The following is a 20,198-nucleotide window of genomic DNA, read 5'->3' on the forward strand; positions in this document are numbered from 1 at the left end:
GAGGTTACTAGTTAACACCTTGGCTAGTGTTATACTTAGGAGAGAGCAATTTGGAAACCCACAACTAGACTGTATCTCATACTTTTGGAGAGGAAGAAATGGAATGACTCACAGAGGAGGGTCAGACAAGAAGTTATAAAATCTCTGGTCATGGGAGAAGAATCTCTCAAGATTTGTTGTGCTCTGCTCTTAAGTTCTAGCAATTTGACATGGAGGATTATGTCATGGCTGAACAGAGGAGGAACCCCTGCCCCTTACCTGGAGAATCTGAGATAATGGTGGAGGAGGAGGAGTAATTTGGATTTATACCCTGCCTTTCTGTTTGGTAAGGAGACTCAAAGGGGCTTACAAACTCCTTTCCCTTCCTCTCCTTTTGAGATAGGTGGGGCTGGAAAAGTTCAGAGAGAATCATGACTGGCCCAAAGTCACAAGCAGGCTTCATGTGCAGGAGTAGGGAAACAAATCCAACTCACCAGATAAGACTCCAGTGCCCATGTGGAGGAGTGGGGAATAAAACCCGGTTCTCCAGATTAGAGTCTACCACTCTTAACCTATCCTGACTAACTATTGTTAGGAACAAATCAGGTCAGGGCTAGAGGACTGCATGTATGGTGTACGCACCTCTCCTTTGATGTTCCTCAGTTTACTATGTGTATACTTTGATTACTTTTTTGAACATAATAATTCAGAATGCCTGTAGCCAGACCTCTGCACTCGCATCATGACCGATTCAGCCATGTTTACAGAGGAAGAGAAGGGAGTCGTTGTCAATCCCTTCATTCCTGGGAGTGTGTAAGTGTCAGTAATAGTCTAGTTTATTAGTTTTATAGACCACCCTTTTTTCACAAGGTCTCAAGGTGTCTTACAGCAAGTATCAGTCCAATTTAAAAATCCATAAAACCAATAATACACATAACATAACTTGGTGCCATTCTAAGCTTGAAGGATAGCACACCAGTAACATCCCATACCACACCAAACCTCATCAGGGAGGGAAAGGGATGGAGAAGGGGAGGAAGACCAGCTAGATGCACCGGGTTGCAGTGTTCAGCCATAGACCTGATGGAACATTCCCCCACTAGCTGTTGAGTGCAAAGTGGGAAATGCAGCAAAGAGATAGAACCTGTTAACAACACCATAGTAGAGAGTGCTGAAGTATCTGTCAGAAAAAGATATTCTTTAAGATTAGCCCATGGCAGTAGAAATGCCTAAAGAGGAGTGGGTTACATGGGAGCAGAACTTTCCCGGGCAGAGACCTGGGACAGCCACAAGCCTTTCCAAACTCCCATGTGACTTGCAAGCAGACTGATTTATGCATTTTGTGGCACATTTAGCTGTCTGTTTTAACCATAGCTCACTGAGCAGATCAGCAAGGGTCAGGAGAAAACAAATTTCCTTAGTCTGCATGAGAACTCACATGAGTGAAAAACCAATTGCACGCTTTACTATGCCGGTAGGAATGAATAGAGCAGTGGTTCTCAACCTTCCTAATGCCGTGACCCTTTTATACAGTTCCTCATGTTGTGGTGACCCCCAACCCTAACAATTATCCATTTTAGAGATGGAGAACACTGATGCAGAGAGACTTAGGTGACCCCTGTGAAAGGGTCATTCGACCCCCCCAAAGGGGTCCCGACCCCCAGGTTGAGAACTACTGGTATAGAGTGAGGTAACCTGCCAAAGAGCCGTGAATGGGTCAGCTAGCAATCCATCAAAACAAACACAACCCAGCTCCCTGTTTGTGTTTAGCGAATGGGACATGAGATGACCCAGTAGGATTGCCTGTTGCCTTCTACCATTGAGACTGGAGGCGGAAGAAACTTTTTAAAAACATGACAGCATCACGTGGAATGATACATCACTGCCAATAAAAACCCAGCAACGACACAAGGTAGCTCTAGGAATTGCTGCAAACTCTATGGTAAAACCCTCCCCCAAGCATCCCGCTGCTAACCTACGACCCAACTGTGTCAAAGAAAAGAACCCAGAAGAACAATTTTCATGAGGAATGGTAGTAAGCTTCCAGAACCACCATCTGTACCTTCCCAGTTACCAGGTCTAAATTGATCATTGCCCATTCGATTCCTCACACGTCATTCTCATGCCAGTGAATGTGGCCTTCAATGGCTAGGATAAGTGGCATTGTTCACAAGCGATTTGTGAATCAGCCCTCCATTTAAACACTGTTAACTAACTTTAAAGGTACGTATACATTCCTGTAAAAGGTTAGCGGCCTTCTCTTTTTCATCTGATCCCCAAAAGAAATGAGAAATCTTACTGAGCGCCAAGCCACTTAATATTGAAAACATAATTTGCAAGTAGTTTTAAGGCTGTTTGGGACTAATTTTAAAGCTGGGTATTAAAACATTGCACATCAAATGCCTGTCACATTCCTCTGATGCGCCTAAGAAAGAAAAGGAGGATTAATGGGAGATTTCGAAAGGGGGAAGGGTGGCAGAGAAGAGAGCCAAGGCAGAAGAATAAAGACAGAAAAGGCTCAGAAAATGTTTTAAATAAATTAAAAAATAACAGCATCATTTGATCCTTCATGGATATTCTCTGCAAGTCTCATAATTCATTTTTCCCATTTTTATTGGCTTGGTAAGGAACAGTCATCTCTCTGTTGAGGAGATTGGCTTGGAATTGAGAGAGAGAGAGACCTTTATTAGGCATTAAAATTGGCTTGGAATTACTGATGGGGTTGTAGAAACTAGAGGTTTGACTTTACGTTCCCAGTGACAGGCAAGATCCCAGTATAACATTAAAGCAGGGGCATTTTCACTTGGCTCTTTCCCTTCAAACTGAATTTTCTCCACATTCTTTCTTCACCAACCACATTTCCCCATTTGTCATGGAAACCTGGGGCCTTTCCCCACTTTTCCTGCTGCTGCCGTCGCTGCTCGCTGCTCTCAGCGAAAAGCATCCCTGTAGCTGTGATCAAGGTGTCCCCTACGACCCCTTTACTCTGTGTGGGGTCATCAAGAAGGTGCCAGTTTTAAGCCAATGCCAGGGGATGCCTTGCAGCTGAGGGAAGCCTTGAGGCTGGTAGCCGTTAGGGGTGTCTTGCTGTCGCCATGCAGCCCTGATGTGGGGAGTGCAGTGGGACCCCACGCTACTTGAGGAGAGTAGCGCGGGGCTTAAGGTAACTGGGGAAAGGGCCCTGGTCTAAGGGGCTACATAGTCCATAACATCTGGAGGGCCGCGAGTTTGACACCTATGCACTAGATGGTCCAGGTACCTGAGATTCCAGGCTACATCAACGGCAGTGTATAGCGCACGATGTAGTAATGTGCCGGTATCTAATTATAGATGCATTTGTGGCAGTGAGGCAGATGAAGACATTCTGCATTATGTTTTGGAGTGTCTTCTTTATGATGACATAGGGACCAAATATATTAAAGAACTTCTCCCAATAGTGGGGGATACTGATACGGTAACACCGGGAAATTGATTTGTCTACTATCCGATGGCGAGCCATACATTTCCAACCTAGTAGCATTTTTTGCTCATGCCGCAAGAAGAATCAGGCTACTTACGGTGTAATGATGATGTGTTTTATTATTTGTATCGGCACTAATTAAGTTCATTTAAGCTATATTGGTATGTATGGGGTGTTTTTTGTGTTGGTTTTAATTTTACTATGTTTGTGTATGAGGAGATTGTGAAGGCCTATGGTCAAGACCATAAACTTATTACTAGATGGTCCAGGTGACTCCTTAAGGCATCAAAATTAAAGAGGCTCCAAAGTGTGAATAGTGGCCCGCAGCCACATCAGATTAGCCAAACTGGGGCCCACTTTTCAGCTGAATAAATGCTGCCTAGCTCAGGGGTCAGCAACCCGCAGCTCCGGAGCCGCATTCGGCTCTTTCAGCCTTATACTGAGGCTCCACAGGGCCTGGAGGTCGAAGGGTAGCGTGGGCATGTCCCTCCAGAGCACCCGCCATCCGCCCTCTGCCCCACAGAGCAGGCGGCTGCCTGCTCCGTTGGGCAGAGGGGGTTTCCCTGCCTGGTGCCACTGCCTGCTGCAGTGCAAGAGGCAGTGGCACCGGGCAGACCACAGCCATCATCCCCCCTCTGCCCCACGGAGCAAGCGGCTGCCTGCTCTGTCAGGCAGAGGGGGTTTCTCTGCCCAGCGCCACTGCCTCCCGCAGCGCGAGAGGCAGCGGCACCGGGCAAGCCCTACAGAGCAGCACTGGAAGGAAAGGTTCTGGCTCAGCAGATCTTCGGGGTCATGGAAAACGGGTCCAAATGGCTCTTTGGGTGGTAAAGGTTGCCGATCCCTGGCCTAGCTTCACATTCAGCTTCAGTCTCTAAAGCAGGGGTCTTCAAACTATGGCCCTCCAGATGTTCATGGACTATAATTCCCATCAGCCCTGCCACTTGGTCATGCTGGTAGGGGCTGATGGGAATTGTAGTCCATGAACATCTGGAGGGCCATAGTTTGAAGATCCCTGCTCTAAAGGATGAAATTTCATGTCAGTATCCCTTCAAGGAACGTCTGTAATGTTTGGATGACATCACTCCGTGGGTCCGTAATAAGGTGCTTGGCACAGGGGGACAACTTTTAACCTTTAGATTGTCTGAGGAATTCCATATAATAGCAATCAGCAGCATTTATTCAACAACCCTTCACATTCTTTACATCACCAACAAGCAAAACGACCATGTGAGGTAAACTAGTATTATGATTCCCTGCTATGTGAGGTAGAGCTTCCCTGCCTGGCGCCTCCCAATGACTTCACAGCAGAAGCGCAAGGCTGGGTCTATAATGAGGACACCTGAGGTGGTGCGTCCCACCTAACAGACCTTCTGCTTGACTGACACCCCTTCCAAGAGCCAGAAGAAAAAATCCTTTTCGCCTCCTCACTTCCCCAGGCCTCTTTAAAGTAGGTCACACATTCCCATTCCTGAACTCCTTCGATACTCCTCCTCATGACATCATTTCTGGTTAACCCAACTCCTGCTCAAGCCAGCGTGGTGTAGTGGTTAAGAGCAGGTGGATTCTAATCTGGAGGACTGGGTTTGATTCCCCACTCCTCCACCTGAGCGGCAGAGGCTTATCTGGTGAACCGTATATGTTTCTGCATTCCTACATTCCTCCTGCATGACCCTGGGCCAGTCACAGTTGTCTCAGGACTCTCTCAGTCCCACCTACCTCACAAGATGCCTGTTGTGGGGAGAGGAAGGGGAAGGAGATTGTAAGCCACCTTGAGTCTCCTTAACAGGACAGAAAGGTGGGATATAAATCCAAAATGATAATGATGGTGATGATGATCTTCCTCTTCCTCCTCCTCTTCCTCCTCCTTCTTCTTCAAGGAAGTAATGGTACCAGAGAGAGCTCCTGGAATTCCAACTGATCTCCAGATGACCGAGATCAGTTCCTGCTATTAGAGTTGATCTGTAGATGACCCAGATTGTTCCCATGGAGAAAATGGCTGCTTTGAAGGATGGGGTTTTCCCTGTTGAAGTCACTCCTCTCCCAAAATCCTGCTCTCTCCAGGCTCCACTCCCAAATCTCTAGGTATTTTCCTACTGGGAGTTATGTTCATGAAACCTCAGGAAGTTCTGGAGGACATGCACAATTTGCCACAGTATTTTTTAAGAGACCTTATGGCAGCAAAAAAGTAAAGATCGTATTGTATTGTGAAGGCATTCAAGGCTGGAATCAATTGGCTGTTGTGGAGTTTTCCAGGCTGCAGGGCAGGGGCGTACCTAGGCAAACTTGAGCCCTGGGCAAAACCTGAGTTTGATGCCCCCCCCACGGGTGGCCCCCACCATGACCAAACAATAATTTTTTCCACCAGGTCGTTTCAAAGTCACCATCACATTATAGAACATCCCCCAACTCACAAATCTGAACATAGCAATGGGCCATGCCACACAGCCGAAATAATATTTGGAAAACATTTTCAAAATGCTTTCAAAATGTTTTATTACTGCTATGAAAACATTTTATGGTGTTGTATCCAGTCCCCCCAATTGGGGGAAACAGCATCACTTTCAATGTTATTTAAACTGGGGGGGGGGGGGCAGACTCTCCCTTTAAGGTGGATTTAAAAGGAGAATCTGGGCTCCCTGGTTTAAACAAGTGATGCTGGAATCCACCCCCAAACAGCATCAGTTTAAATGGTGTTTTTTTAGAAACTAGGGGACCCTCCAGATTCTCCCTTGAAATCCATGCCCGAAGGGGTAGATTTACAACAACAACAACAACAACAACAACAACAACAACAACAACAACAACCTTTATTAGGCACTGGGAGAATAAAGAAAGAAAGAAAACAAGAAAACATTGGTTGGGAAGGGAGTGAATTTAAAGAGAATCTGGGGAAATTTAGGGGGTGCCTGTTTGTCAGGGGTGCAATTGTGGAGAATAGCTTAGCACCAAAATTTCCAGAGTGTATCTTCGTGAGACCCTCCTGATGATACCACCCAGGTTTAGTGAAGTTTGGTTCAGGGGGTCCAAAGTTATGGACCCTCAAGGTGTAGCCCCGTCTCCTATTAGCTCTCATTGGAAAAAATGGGGGCTGGGCGCCCTCCCTTTCCGAGACCATAACTTTGGACTCCCTAAACCAAACCTCACCAAACCTGGGTGACATCATCAGGAGAGTCTCCCAAAAAATCCCTGAAATTTTGGTGCTGCTAGCCTAAAATCTGCGCCCCCTGCAGGCCAAAAACAGAAAAACACTGAAAATACAAAATCCCTCACAAACCTGCAATTTTGTCGCCCACCACAAGGTGGCGCCCAGGGCAGCTGCCCACTTTGCCCAATGGGAGGTACGCCTCTGCTGCAGGGCCATGGTCTGGTAGTTTTTGCTCCTCACATTTTGCCGGCATCTATGGCTGGCATCTTCAGAGGCATGTCATGGTGAGATGCGTTTCTCACCATGGTGTAGATACCGTGTTTCCCCGAAAATAAGACAGTGTCTTATATTAATTTTTGCTCCCAAAGATGCGCTATGTCTTATTTTCAGGGGACGTCTTATTTTTCCACTCCACAGCTGCATGCTCTGGTGTTCTGTTCGACGGGCATGCTTCCAAACAAAAGCTTTGCTATGTCTGACTTTCGGGGGATGCTTCATATTTAGCACTTCAGCAAAACCTCTACTACGGCTTATTCTCTGGGGATGTCTTATTTTCAGGGAAACAGGTAGTATTCTTCTCCAGAAGCTGGGCGTAGGCAAGATCTGAAGTGGTATAGAAAGCAAAACACCTTGAGTCACCACTACTGAGATAAGATTTGAATTAGGGAACTTTCTGGCTTCCTGTTCGAATGCTTAGCCCCTGTGCTACACAAGATTTTGGGAGGCCTGCATGCCTTCGTGCTTAGGGGGAAAGCTATCTACAAATGAAGCTCTTCCCCAGCCACAAACCAGGCAGTTTACTTCAGTTTTCTCTCCCCGATCTCAAAAGAAACAGAAAAGAAAGTTCCTGAACGGACATAGTTAGTCAAGTGAAAGGTTATGTGTAATGATGCTTCAGCATCCACCAGTTCACTTCACAGTCTGTTCACCGGTTGTGATTCAGCTAGTCCGTTTTTTGGTAAATGGTTTGGGTGTCTGCAAACAGTTTGAGCCTGCTACCTGGGTTGCTTTTCAAACAGTACAATACAACCAGTAGTGTTTCATGCATTCTCACACAGCTCAGTGGAAACCTTGCTTTCCCCTACCCTAACAGCAGTGGTGGGATCCAAACATTTTAATAACAGGTTCCGATGGAGGTGGGATTCAAACAGTGGCGCCGCCGCACACACGCACCTCCAGTCCCTATTGGGCAGGGAGGTTGCTTTAGTAACCCCTTTTCGGCACTCAGAAAAAAATTAGTAACCACTTCTAGAGAAGTGGTGAGAACTGGTTGGATCCCACCTCTGCCTAACAGACCCAGATTTTGCTGCAGTTTGCTCGACAGCCAATCCTATAACACAGCAAGCAAATCAATGAGCCAGAATTTATAAGCACTGTGCGCCCCCCCCCCCACCCCCACCCACCCCCGGTCTTCCTGGAATTCCAACTGATCTCCAGATGACCGAGATCAGTTCCTGCTATTGTCCATATTATTGAGATTATCTTTTTGCATATGCATTTTCACGCAGCCTTTCACACAGCCTGGGAGGGATAGTTCCCCTTTCATGTCATTTAATTACCCCACCCCAACCATCTATTCAACCTGGCTAGAATATTCTCGCTTAGTACACAGGGGCAGAAGCCACCAGCAAGGAGAAGAAACAAGACTCCATGGCCACAGCTTCTGGGCAGCTGTTTGATGACCACTTGTTGTTTGATGACCACTTGAAGCAGATGGCAAAGAGATGAAGCATTGGGTTTACAGGGGTGCATGGGCATCAAGCATGGCACATTCGCTTACAGAAGAGAAGGTTAAGGGGTGACATGATAGCCCTGTTTAAATGTATGAAGGGACGACATATTGAAGATGGAGCAAACTTGTTTTCTGCTGCTCCAGAAACGAGGAGTAATGGATTCAAACTACAAGAAAAGAGACTCTACCTAAACATTAGGAAGAACTTCCTGAGGGTAAGGGCTGCTTGACAGTGGAATTTGCTGTCTCAGAAGGTGGTGAAGTCTCCTCCTCTGGGGACTTTTAAACTAGAAGCTGGAAGGCCATCTCAGAAGAGTGCTTTGATTGTGTGTTCCTGCCTGGTAGGGGATTGAACTAAATGGCCCTTGTGGTCTCTTCCAACTCTATGATTTTATGATTCTAAATCTATAAAGATCCAGACACAAATCTTTCCTAACCCCATTACTGCTTAACTGAATTTGCCAGAGATCTTCTAAATTGCAAAGCAGGCGGTGGCATACCAGGTCTAAATGGCGTCAGGGGGCATGACTGCCTCCCCGCCCTCCCCCAACCTGGCTCCCCATGCCGCCCCCCCCCATGCCCCACTTATGGGAGCCAGCAAGGAGGCCGGGGGAGGCTGGGGCTCGGGGGCGGCTCAGACGGGTGCTGTGGTGGCAGGCTGGCTCCTGGGCCACTGCCTGGGATGCCCGCCGAGGCACCCCACCCTCCCAGCAGGTTGGCTTCTGCCCTCCCCAGGGCCTGGTGCCCCCCACATGACAAAACAGCTTGTGCCCGGGAACATGGGATACCCCATGTCCCCATTAGCGGTACGCCACTAAAAGCAGGTTCTATATCACTAAATTAAAGGCCCTTCATTTTCATACAGATGCATTTCCAGATTCTGACGCCGAACAAAGGTCTGAATTACTTGAATCTTTTCCCGTAATTGAAACAACAATAGCAAGAGATATCTTTAGGGCTGCCAACATTTTTACCAGCTCCGATTGTATGTTATTTCATACTCATCCATTGCATCAGCTTGCTCCAGGCCTGCTCCAGCCTACTGATAACCCTAAGAGCAGAAAACCCAGAAGGAAGTTTGGGCAACCACAGATTCACCGTTGTTAGGAGTGTCAAACTATCTATTTTTTTTCCTGGGGGAGGAGGAAAAATCTGCCTGCAGTTTGATACACATTCCATGACTTGCAACTCCCTTTTCTAGCAAGCCACCATTCTTGGGCTGACGTGCAGCTTCATGGCTGTTCTCTGGGCAGGAAGCTTCACTGCTGTGACTAATGGAATGTTTTGACAGATCCATCCAAAAAATTCTAGCTCTTTTTGTCAGCCGTTAGGAAGGAAGGAAGGAAGGAAGGAAGGAAGGAAGGAAGGAAGGAAGGAAGGAAGGAAGGAAGGAAGGAAGGAAGGAAGGAAGGAAGGAAGGAAGGAAGGAAGGAAGGAAGAGAAAGGGTGCACAATGCATAATATAATTAAATACGGTAAGGAAAACGTACTCTTGCATAACTAGAGTGACCAGAGGTAAAGCAAACAACATCTTATAATGCCTTTTACTGAGGCCAATGCAAGTAACAAAGAACATTGTGTAGCCTTTTGAGTTCCACAGAATCCTTCAACAGGCATACAAAAATGTAAAAAGGAAGGAGAGGAAAAGCAAGTTTTCCAGGCCTAGATCTTTACACCCTGTCATTTAGTTATTTATTTGTTTTGGATAACAGTAAAATTCTGATCTAATGATTAATCGTAAAACAGGTAAAACATTAATAAAAATCTACTGTAAACCAACAAGGCTGGCATCATAGAACTTCCCCATTTTAAAAGATAGAGATGTCCCCACTGAGGACTCTCTTCTAAGATGATACAATCCAATAGACCCCCCCCCCCTTTAGTTTCAGGGATGCTTCCTAGTACAACAAATAGGGGAGAAGGGAAGGGATAAAAGGACAAGGAAAGACAAGGTGAAAGAAATGAAGAACCTGCAAAGGGAGGAGGGAAAGAGGAAAGGAAAGGAAAAAGGGAAACAGGCCAGACTAGATGAAAAACCACAGCTGCCTCTCAGCATGGTGTAGTGGTTAAGAGCAGGTGAGTTCTAATCTGGAGAACTGGGTTTGATTCTCCACTCCTCCAACTGAGTGGCTGAGGCTTATCTGGTGAACCAGATGTGTTTCTGCACTTCTTTGCAAGGTTTGTAAGCTGTGCAAAAGAGAAGGAAGAGGAGGAAGAATTTGGATTTATACCCCATCTTTCTCTCCTGTAAGGAGGCTCAAGGAGGTTTACCAGCTCCTTTCCCTTCCTCTCCCCACAACAGACACCTTGTGAGGTAGGTGGGCCTGAAGAGAGTTCCAGAGAACTGTGATTAGCCTGAGGTCACCCAGCAGGAATGTAGGAGTGTGGAAACATATCTGGTTCACCAGATAAGCCTCAGTCACTCGTGGAGGAGTGGGGAATCAAATCCAATTTTCTAGATTGGAAGGGTAGAACCCTTCCCCCCCAGCAAAAGATGCATCTATTTTTACACTGAAAGACAAACCTTGTACTCCCACATGGGCAGGATTTGGTCGCCGCTGAACTTTGGCGTAATTCCTGCCCACGGAACTCTCCCTATCTATCTTTTCCACCTTACATCCCCTCGGTGCTGATGATCTTTTATGTTGGCTTGCCTTAATATTCTCCCTACAGCCACTCTTCAGGGTAGGTTTTTGCACAGACCTCATAGAGTTTGGATTTGGAAAAGTTTGGATTTATATCCCCCCTTTCTCTCCCGTAGGAGACTCAAAGGGGCTTACAATCTCCTTGCCCTTCCCCCCCTCACAACAAACACCCTGTGAGGTGGGTGGGGCTGAGAGAGCTCCGAAGAACTGTGACTAGCCCAAGGTCACCCAGCTGGCGTGTGTGGGAGTGTACAGGCTAATCTGAATTCCTCAGATAAGCCTCCACAACTCAAGCGGCAGAGCTGGGAATCAAACCCGGTTCCTCCAGATCAGAGTGCCCCCTGCTCTTAGCCACTGCGCCACTGCTGCTCCTCATAGTGGAAGACTTTGCCCCTGTTCTCAGAGAGAACCTGGAACTGTGGCACACGTGCTATTGCACCTGAGTTCTACATGCCCCAGTGGGGAATGTTTATTAGACGACTGTTAAAAGGGGGTGCCTTGTTTCCCAACAAGGAAACAGTACACTATCTTTTAGTTGATCAGCAGTCTCGCACTAGGAAGCCAATCTTTTTACAATCACAATATACTCGACTCAAAGTGCCATTTTCTGTAACTTTTTAGGCTCACTGCCAATAATGGTGGGCGATGACAACATCCTCCCAATTTACAATATGGGGATAATAACAGCAATCTGCATTGCAGACCTGTTGCAAACTTCCCTGAAATGACGCAGGCTTTCCACATTAAAAAACGCTACATAGTTCGATCTTTGTTGTCACCACCGTCTATTAAAGACCAAGGCACCTGCTTTTATTTTTGTATGGGATCACTTTATCCACAACCTGATGCTTTAAGCCATTTCACGTGCACACACAGCTCCAAAGAAACCAGCCGCTCGTGTTGAACAGATCCATCAGCACCAAGCAGGGTGCCTGATTCTTCACTTGAATGAGTGTAGGGGCCTTGGAAACTGGAGCTACGTGGCTCAGCCATGCTAATTACCAGAGTGAATTTCCAGCCGAGAGAGCCCTCCCACCCCCCATAGCAAGAAACAGCAGGACTGGGAGGGGGAGGCCATCCCTTAGCCCCTCACCTTGCAACCCCAGCCCCGAGGAGCAGTTTGGGTGTGCACAACTGAAGCCCCCTCCATGAGAGCTTGCTTCTTTCTCCCCCATCAAGGGATTCTTCAGCGCCAGGAGACGGGGGGAGCGAAGCAGTTAATTAAGAAGCCTCTTCCCATTGTGAAAAGCAACCATCTCCGGTCCCAGTAGGCAGCTCAGAGCACAGCCTGGACCTTTCGCTCCCCAGCAGAGAAGAACAGAGTGCCCCAGCCACCAGCTGAGCAGCTGACTGTCACCATCTGCCATGGCAGCAACCCAAGGGGAGGAGGGTTAAAAAGAGCAATCTAGAACATTTTGACAGTTTTTGCTTAGCGCCAGGGTAGGGTCAGGGCATTCTTGCACGCCAGGCTGCCTGTTAAGCAGAAGGGGGAAGGAGATTTGCCACCGAATTAGAAGGATGGCTTTCACCCTGGATATTTTTGCCCGGAGTACCACTGTTCTTTGCAAGGTTTGTAAGCCGTGTAAATGAAACTGACACAAATAAACAGAGAGAAAAGCGTATATAAGGGATCTCTGGCCACAAGATGGTAGAAATCAGCCCACTGCCCCCCTCCCCCAAATTAGGAATGCTCCAAAGGGATCTCCGCAAAACAGCTTGACTAGGAAATGGCAGCTCTTCTGTTACTCTATGGAAGGAAGTGTAAAATGAAAAAAAAAAACCTCACTTTGCATGCACACTGGCTGGGTCTCATTTCCTGGAATTATAAACAGCAAGGGGTATGTAAATAGAGACACTGTCATCTCCCACAGAACGCAAGAACAAGTCACCCAAAGAAAGCAACTGGCAAGCCAGTGAAGGAGAAAACAAAAGAAAGGCATAATTTAATCACAAAAGCCCTTGCCAGAGGATGCAATTATGGCTACCACTATAGACAAATTGAATAAGGATTAGCCAAATAGCCCTGGAAGGTAAATAAGGGAACCACCGTGTTTTGGGGCTGGGCTCCTCTGATTAACGGGGGCGAGGAAACAAACAGGATTTAGATCTTGCATCAGAAGTGCCCTAGTTCAGAACTTTCCAGAGGTAGATGGCTAATCAGTAGAGTTCCCAACTTCCAGGTAGTATCTGGAGTTCTTCCTCTATATTTCAACTAATCTCCAGACAACCAAGATCAGTTTCCCTGGAGAAAATTGCTGCTTTGGAGGGTGCAGACCATAAATGAAAAAGCAACATGAACCTGACAGGAAATAAAGACTTGCAAATTTTAATAAACAAATTGTACACTCTCACACTATGGGTGTTGCAGAGACAATAATCACATGTGCAGTCGCAAACAAATATGATTCAATGTATTGTAGAAAGCTTCTTTGTCGAAATCCCTTCTCAGTAGACACAGTGTGTAACAGACTTCCCTCTGTGATACACCTCTGAAGATGCCAGCCACAGATGCAGGTGAAACGTTAGGAACAAGATCTACCAGACCACGGCCACACAACCCAGAAAACCAACCACAACCAAATATGATTCAGATTCAGAGACCTTTATTAGGCATATACAACACTAGCGGGCCCGGCTACGCGTTGCTGTGGCTGAGTCTGGTGAAGTGGAAAAGAAAGAAAAAGGGAAGCGAACGGTTCGAACATGTGTCATTGCACAATGCTTGCAAGGGAGGGGAGGGGTAAGGGGCACCTCGCTCCCCTCCCTCTCTCTCGTTCCCTTGCATGGCACCCCGCCCCATTCCTCCCTAATGTTCCCCTTCCTCTGGTAGGGTGGGTGGGCCATGTCCAGGTGGCTGACCCTGTCCCTTTCACTCCCTTCCCTTGCAGGCGAACTACCTAGCTTAAAACACACTGGGAGGCATGAGCTACGTTGTGTTCAAATTTCAAAGCGTTTGGTTCAGCAAACCCCCCGGACCCTCCCTCACCTTCCCCTTCCTCTGCTAGGATGGGTGGGCCATGTCCAGTGGTTTTCAAGGAAGGCATAGTTGTTTCCCTTGTATCAGAGGGTGTTGCTTTGACGGCCAGCAGATGGCGCTGTTGTGGAACAGAACTGTGGTTCCAACTGTCACATGTGTGGCATATACACAATAACTGGCACAGTTGTGACATGTACACAACAGGAAGTGTGGAAACAGTATGGAAACCTGGCAGCACGCGAATGCAACGTTGTGTAAAAATTTCAAAGCAATCGGTCCAGTAGTTTGGGAGATTACCTGTCAGCAGAAAAATGCACTGATAGATTTTTATATATACTAGCAGGGCCCGGCCACGCCTTGCTGTGGCTTATTGTGGTGAAATGGGAAAGGAACAGTAGCAGCAAATCAATTGCAGAGGCCAGCAGTATGTGCTCATGCAAACACGCAGCCTGATACTGTGCGATGTCATTGATGTGTGTGCCCACATTCCTGGGGGGGGGGAATGGAAAGGCACCCCTCCCACACATCTAGGCTGGCTGGTCATGATCCTTTACCTGGGAGTAAGCTTGGTTGGTGGCAATGGGTGGCGCTTCTCTCTCACTTCTCTTCCCTTGCATGCCGCCCCTCCCTCTCCCTCCTTTCCCTCTCTCTCATGTGTATGTGTTTCACTTCCACTCGAGTTGTTGCCTATGTACTGTTTCCACTGCTCATATCTGGCTGTCTGAGTGAACATTCTAAGCAGCACGAACATTCTAAGGATGACAGTTACACACAGGCAGCTGCATGTCCTTCACCATGGAGTGCCAGGAAAAAGGCATTTTACCTGGGCCATGTATGAAGTTTCAGGTGTGTGAACATCTAAAAACACTCTCGCCTGGCTGACTATAGTGGCTGGGAATTTTCAGAGGAATTGGCCCAGCAGTTACTGAGGTATACTGTCATCAACTAAAACACTGTTAGCTTTTTATATAGATAGATAGATAGGGACAAAGAAGAGTAAATCCAGTAAAGAACTTTTAAAGTAATGTGAACAGAAGCCAAGGGAACCTAATTCAAAATGTGCAGCAAAAACTTGGCTACAGTTTCAGTTATTTCGACCTTGGGATTGTTGAGCAAAAAAGTAATCTTTGTGTTGATAGGACGAGCCATGAACCCAGTGATGGTTAAAGCAGAGAAGTTGGGCCTAAAGCTGTTGTACAAAAAGTGTACAAGCAAAATGTGTTCAAGAGAGTCGATATAAGAAGGGCAAAAAAGAACAGTGTCAATCATGCCGAGGGATGTTTGAGAACTAGCCTTAAAGTAGTGACGATGGACACTAACAAATATGCTTGCGCTATTCTCAATGGCTAGAGATGCGAAATACAAAATGACACAGGACAGAACTAGATTTGAGTTTGGATCCATAATGTGGTAGCTGGAAGTCACCATATACATACTGATGTAGTGAACTGTGTTTTTTTTAATTATAGTGGGGGAGGGGAGGTTGAATTTGGGTTTTTTTGTTTTTCTTTTTTGTCTGTGTTGCCTACATGTGTAAAATCAAGATATATATTTTAAAAGCTGATATACCATTATATCAATATGCCAGCTGTCAATTTTTGGTCCAGGTTGGCCTGATCTTGTCAGATCTCAGCAGCTAAGAGACAGCCAGTGTAGTGTAATGGTTAAGAGCAGGTGCACTCTAATCTGGAGAACCAGGTTTGATTCCCTGCTCTGCCACTTGAGGCTTATCTGGTGCTCTGCCACTGTGGAGGCTTATCTGGTAAACCAAATTAGCTTGTTCACTCCAACACATGCCAGCTGGGTGACCTTGGGCTAGTCAAAGTTCTCCGGAGCTCTCTCAGCCCCACCCACCTCACAGGGTATTTGTTGGGGGGGGAGGAGATTGTAAGCCCCTTTGAGTGTCCTTACAGGAGAGAAAGAGGGGATATAAATCCTCTCCCTCTTCTTCTAAGCAGGGTCGGTTCTGGCTAGTATTTGGATGGGAGACCTCCAAGGAATACCAGATTGTGATGCAGAGGCAGGCAATGGCAAACCACCTCTGAATAATTCTTGCCTTGAAAGCTCCATCGGGGTCACCAAAAGGCAGTTTCCACCTCAACCCACAAAGCACCCTGGCAGCACATAGGGAGGATAGCTTTTGTGGGAAGTAGGCAGGGGAAATGCTGCTATGAAGGCAGGATTGCACAAATCTATTTTCACGCTCACATGGCAGCTGGTCCAACTTTGCCATGACTTTCCCAAAACTTTGCAGCAAAGCAGGTATGGGAAAGACTACAGAAACTTCAAGGAAATGCCACGCGGTCCCCAAAGCAGAAAAAAAATTACTTTTCAACATCATTGAAAAACATTGGTTAAATCACTCGTGTGGAAATGGCCTGTGATATAAAGCCCCAAAGCTTGACCAACATATTAATAGATAGGACTTGGGGGGAAAAATGGAAGGGCAAGCAATTTTTAAATATTCAGCTGTCACTAAAAAGTCATCAATGTCACTTTGAGTGAGTGATTCACACTCGTGTATGAAAAGCCTCTGAGTCACTGCACTGGATTTAGTGGGTGGGCTACATTGACTCAACCACACAGAGGGGAGCGGTAGAGAGACGCCAACTCAGTATCAACACAAAAGTTCTATGTGCACTGAATAGATATTGATGCCAGGCTTTTGTGAAATATTCCAGTTGGTTCCCTGGTTCCTCTTTTCCCACCACAAAGCACTGCAGGGTGCACCAGGTTGCAAAACAAAACCATGCAGCAATTTATACTTTAGAGCATATGTGTCAAACTCGCGCCACTCCAGATGTTATGGACCACAATTCCCATCATCCTGGCAGGGGATGATTGGAACTGTAGTCCATAACATCTGGAGGGCTGTGAGTTTGACACTTGTGTTTTAGAGCATAGGTGTCAAACTCACGGCCCTCCAGATGTTATGGACTACAGTTCCCACCATTCCCTGCCAGCATGATGCTGGCAGGGGATGATGGGAACTGTAGTCCATAACATCTGGAGGGGCGCAAGTTTGACACCTGTGCTTTAGAGGGATGCCAATGTTGACACTGGGGCTATGTTCCAGAGCGATTCAACTTCTAGCCATATGCCAGGTTCACACAAGCTTTTAGAGCCTGAAAATGTTTTACATGTATCCTCGATTTTGGTGATTCTTTCTCTGAAAACATTTTCAAAACATTTCACTTGCTGTGTCGTCTCTTTAAAATGTTTCCTACACCTCCCTTGCCCCCAGACTTTCTCCTCAGTGGTACTAACTTCTTTGTTTGAGTGTGTTTCCTTCTTCCTACAAAGAAGCTAATACCTTCATTTGATGTCACTTCCTTCAAAGAAACTACAGTTTGATGATGATGCCAAAAATTCAGTTAGAAGTTATTAAATGTCTGTGGTGTGGAAAAGGTCCCAGATTCAAGTACCAGCATCTGCAGTTAAATGGACTGGGAAGTAAGTGATGTAAAAGATCCATATACAAGAACTTGGGGAGTTACTGCCAGTCAAGTAAGCAATACTGACCTTAGCAGACCAACAGCCTGATTCAGTATTATGGCATCTTCATGATGTTCATGACTGTCAACTGCATTTAAATCCCTAGCATAGATTTGCCCAATTTGAATACCTTTTAAATGGTAAGCCAAAGCAATTCCCTCTTACAAAGCAGTTGAATAAACGTGAGTGGAAAACTGGCTGCGATGGGTTTTCTGGACTGTGCAGCCATAATTTTAGCTCCAAATGTTTCACCGGCATCTATGGCTGGCATCTTCAGAGGTATATCACTGTGCCACACAGAGAAACACATCTTGCTTCTGAAGATACCAGCCGCAGATGCAGGTGAAACACTAGAAGCTAAAATGACAGCCTCACAGCCCAGAAAACCCACAACAGCCAGTTAATTCCAGTTGTGGAAGCCTTCAACAATACATGAATGGAAAACTTCTGGTCTCTCCAGAGTTGCTAAACCACTGGAAGGAGCACAAGGCACTCGGCTTGAAGTCACAACTGGCATCCAAGCCAGAGCTCAGACAGAATCTGCCCTGATGCGCATCAGCCATGGAATGCATTCACTAACAACCACACAGCTGTTTGCAGCAGGAGGTGAATGAAAAGACGGTTTCATTAGGTAATGTAGCACAGCATATAGCAGTACTGGGAGGGAAATAATTATTCAAACTGGCCCAATTCCTAGATTGCGGGTTGCAATTTCATACCCCATTGAACAGCACGGTGCTCGCTAACACTGTGTTGGAAAAATGGATCAGTGAGCAGAAAAGCAGCACTTTCAATAGAACAACACCCCATCTGTTGGCAGCATGCTTGGAAATTTGTGTGCCAAACTTATTCCACCTGGTGCTTCATAGAAGGCAATTGAATTTTGACGTGTTAAGACTCCAGTTGCAACCTGAAAGTTTCTTCAACTCTTTTTGAATCAGTTGTTGTAGGAGATTTATCTGCATCAGGGGTCTGCAACCTGCGGCTCTCCAGATGTTCATGGACTACAAATCCCATCAGCTCCTGCCAGCATGGCCAATTGGCTGGTGGGAATTGTAGTCCAGGAACATCTGGAGAGCCTCAGGTTGCAGACCCCTGATCTACATCGTCGGATGCATGTGGACTTCTAAAGAAGTTCTTAAGTAAAAACCTGACATGATCACGGATGCATTTCCAGAACATGGAGTGCCCTTTAAGATGATTTAGATGCATTGATAAGAAAGGGACTATTTGCAGCGGGACGCCCAGGTACCTGTTGACTGCTGTGCTGCATTTCTTGCAAAGATTATGTGAACTTGCAATGCACTTCCTTAAGCAACATGTGGGGGATAATCCCTTGTGCTGGAGGCAGGAGCTACAGATATTATCATTTAACTGTACTTTTGTAATCCTCTGCTCTTTCGTCCACAATAACTCTGCGATCCAATTTTCAAATGTGAAAGGAAGGCTGTTGTTTTGAAAAATGGTGGTCCGGTGGGAAGGGCGGATGAACAAAAGTTTGAATCCTAGTCTGTTGGTTCTGAATCAGTCTGGGAAATACATGCAGCTTCAAGCTGGCACTGCACAATGCAGAAATCAGTTTACACCAGCCCAGTTTTCTCTAAGTGATACATGTGTGTCTTTGTTGTATCACTGCTGTCTGCAAGCAGAGATTCACATTTGTGCATGCTGCTCCATTCAAAGATCACTTCTATAGGAGAGAGAGGGTCTAATTGCACTTCCTCCTTAACAAGGTGATTCTTTGTATGTCAGAGCATGAAAAGAGCCTTTGGCTGAAACAGAACTTGATCTCTTTAATTAGCCACTCCAATAGAGTAGAAGCTGGTCATGGGTAGCTACCAAAGGTACTTTGGAAAAACTTGAATAATTTTTCCCCAAAAGTAGCAATAGGAGATTGCACCAAGAATTGTGGAATAAACTCTCTTTTTTTAAAGTAAAAGCAGAGAAGTGATGACAATTGAGGAGGGGGAATCACATTTACCTGACAAATCATATTGATAAACCTGGAGTAGGTCCCAGTACTCCTGTCTACACTTGTGACAGAAGCTCTAAAAATCTCTCTCTCACACACACACACACACGCAATTATTTAAAAACACCGTGCAATAAAATTGGGGGGGGGGGGAGGGAATGGGATATGAGAAATGCCATACCAGTTTGGCAGATTAAACTGTATGGATATTAATGAGCAAATAGAATTCTTATTAGAGATGGAAGCCCCTCCCCCCAAACTAAAGGTGAATCCAGGCAAGTTTTCACACAGTGATTTAAAAAAATGCTTTCAAGCCTCTCTTATACAGTTCAGACAGGTATGAACCTTGTGTCAATGAAGGCCAGAAAGGTTACACAGAATGGTGTTTAAAATAATGGCCACTATAGATATCATGTTCAAGAATCACGATGGGAAAAATGAAGAGGGGAATATTCTGATTCTCTGATGTGACTATCCGAGATTTAGTGTTTTCTAGCACATCCTTAGCCAGTCAGTGGGTCCAGACACAAAAAGTGGGTCATAAAGCCTCTAAAAGTGGGTCCCAGGCTTTTCCTGTTTTAATGATTTGTGCAAGTTGGTAACCATATCATCAGGAGAGTCTACCGAAAAACCCCTGACATTTTGGTGCTGCTTGCCTAAAAACTGCACCCCTTGCAGGCCAAAAACGGAAAAAACACTGAAAATGCAAAAAAATCTCACAAACCAACCTGCATTTTTGGCACCCACCACAAGAGGGTGCCCTGGGCAACTGCCCACTTTGCCCAATGAGAGG

The sequence above is a fragment of the Sphaerodactylus townsendi genome, linkage group LG05 (genome assembly GCF_021028975.2).
Source record: "Sphaerodactylus townsendi isolate TG3544 linkage group LG05, MPM_Stown_v2.3, whole genome shotgun sequence".
Taxonomy (NCBI): domain Eukaryota; kingdom Metazoa; phylum Chordata; class Lepidosauria; order Squamata; family Sphaerodactylidae; genus Sphaerodactylus; species Sphaerodactylus townsendi.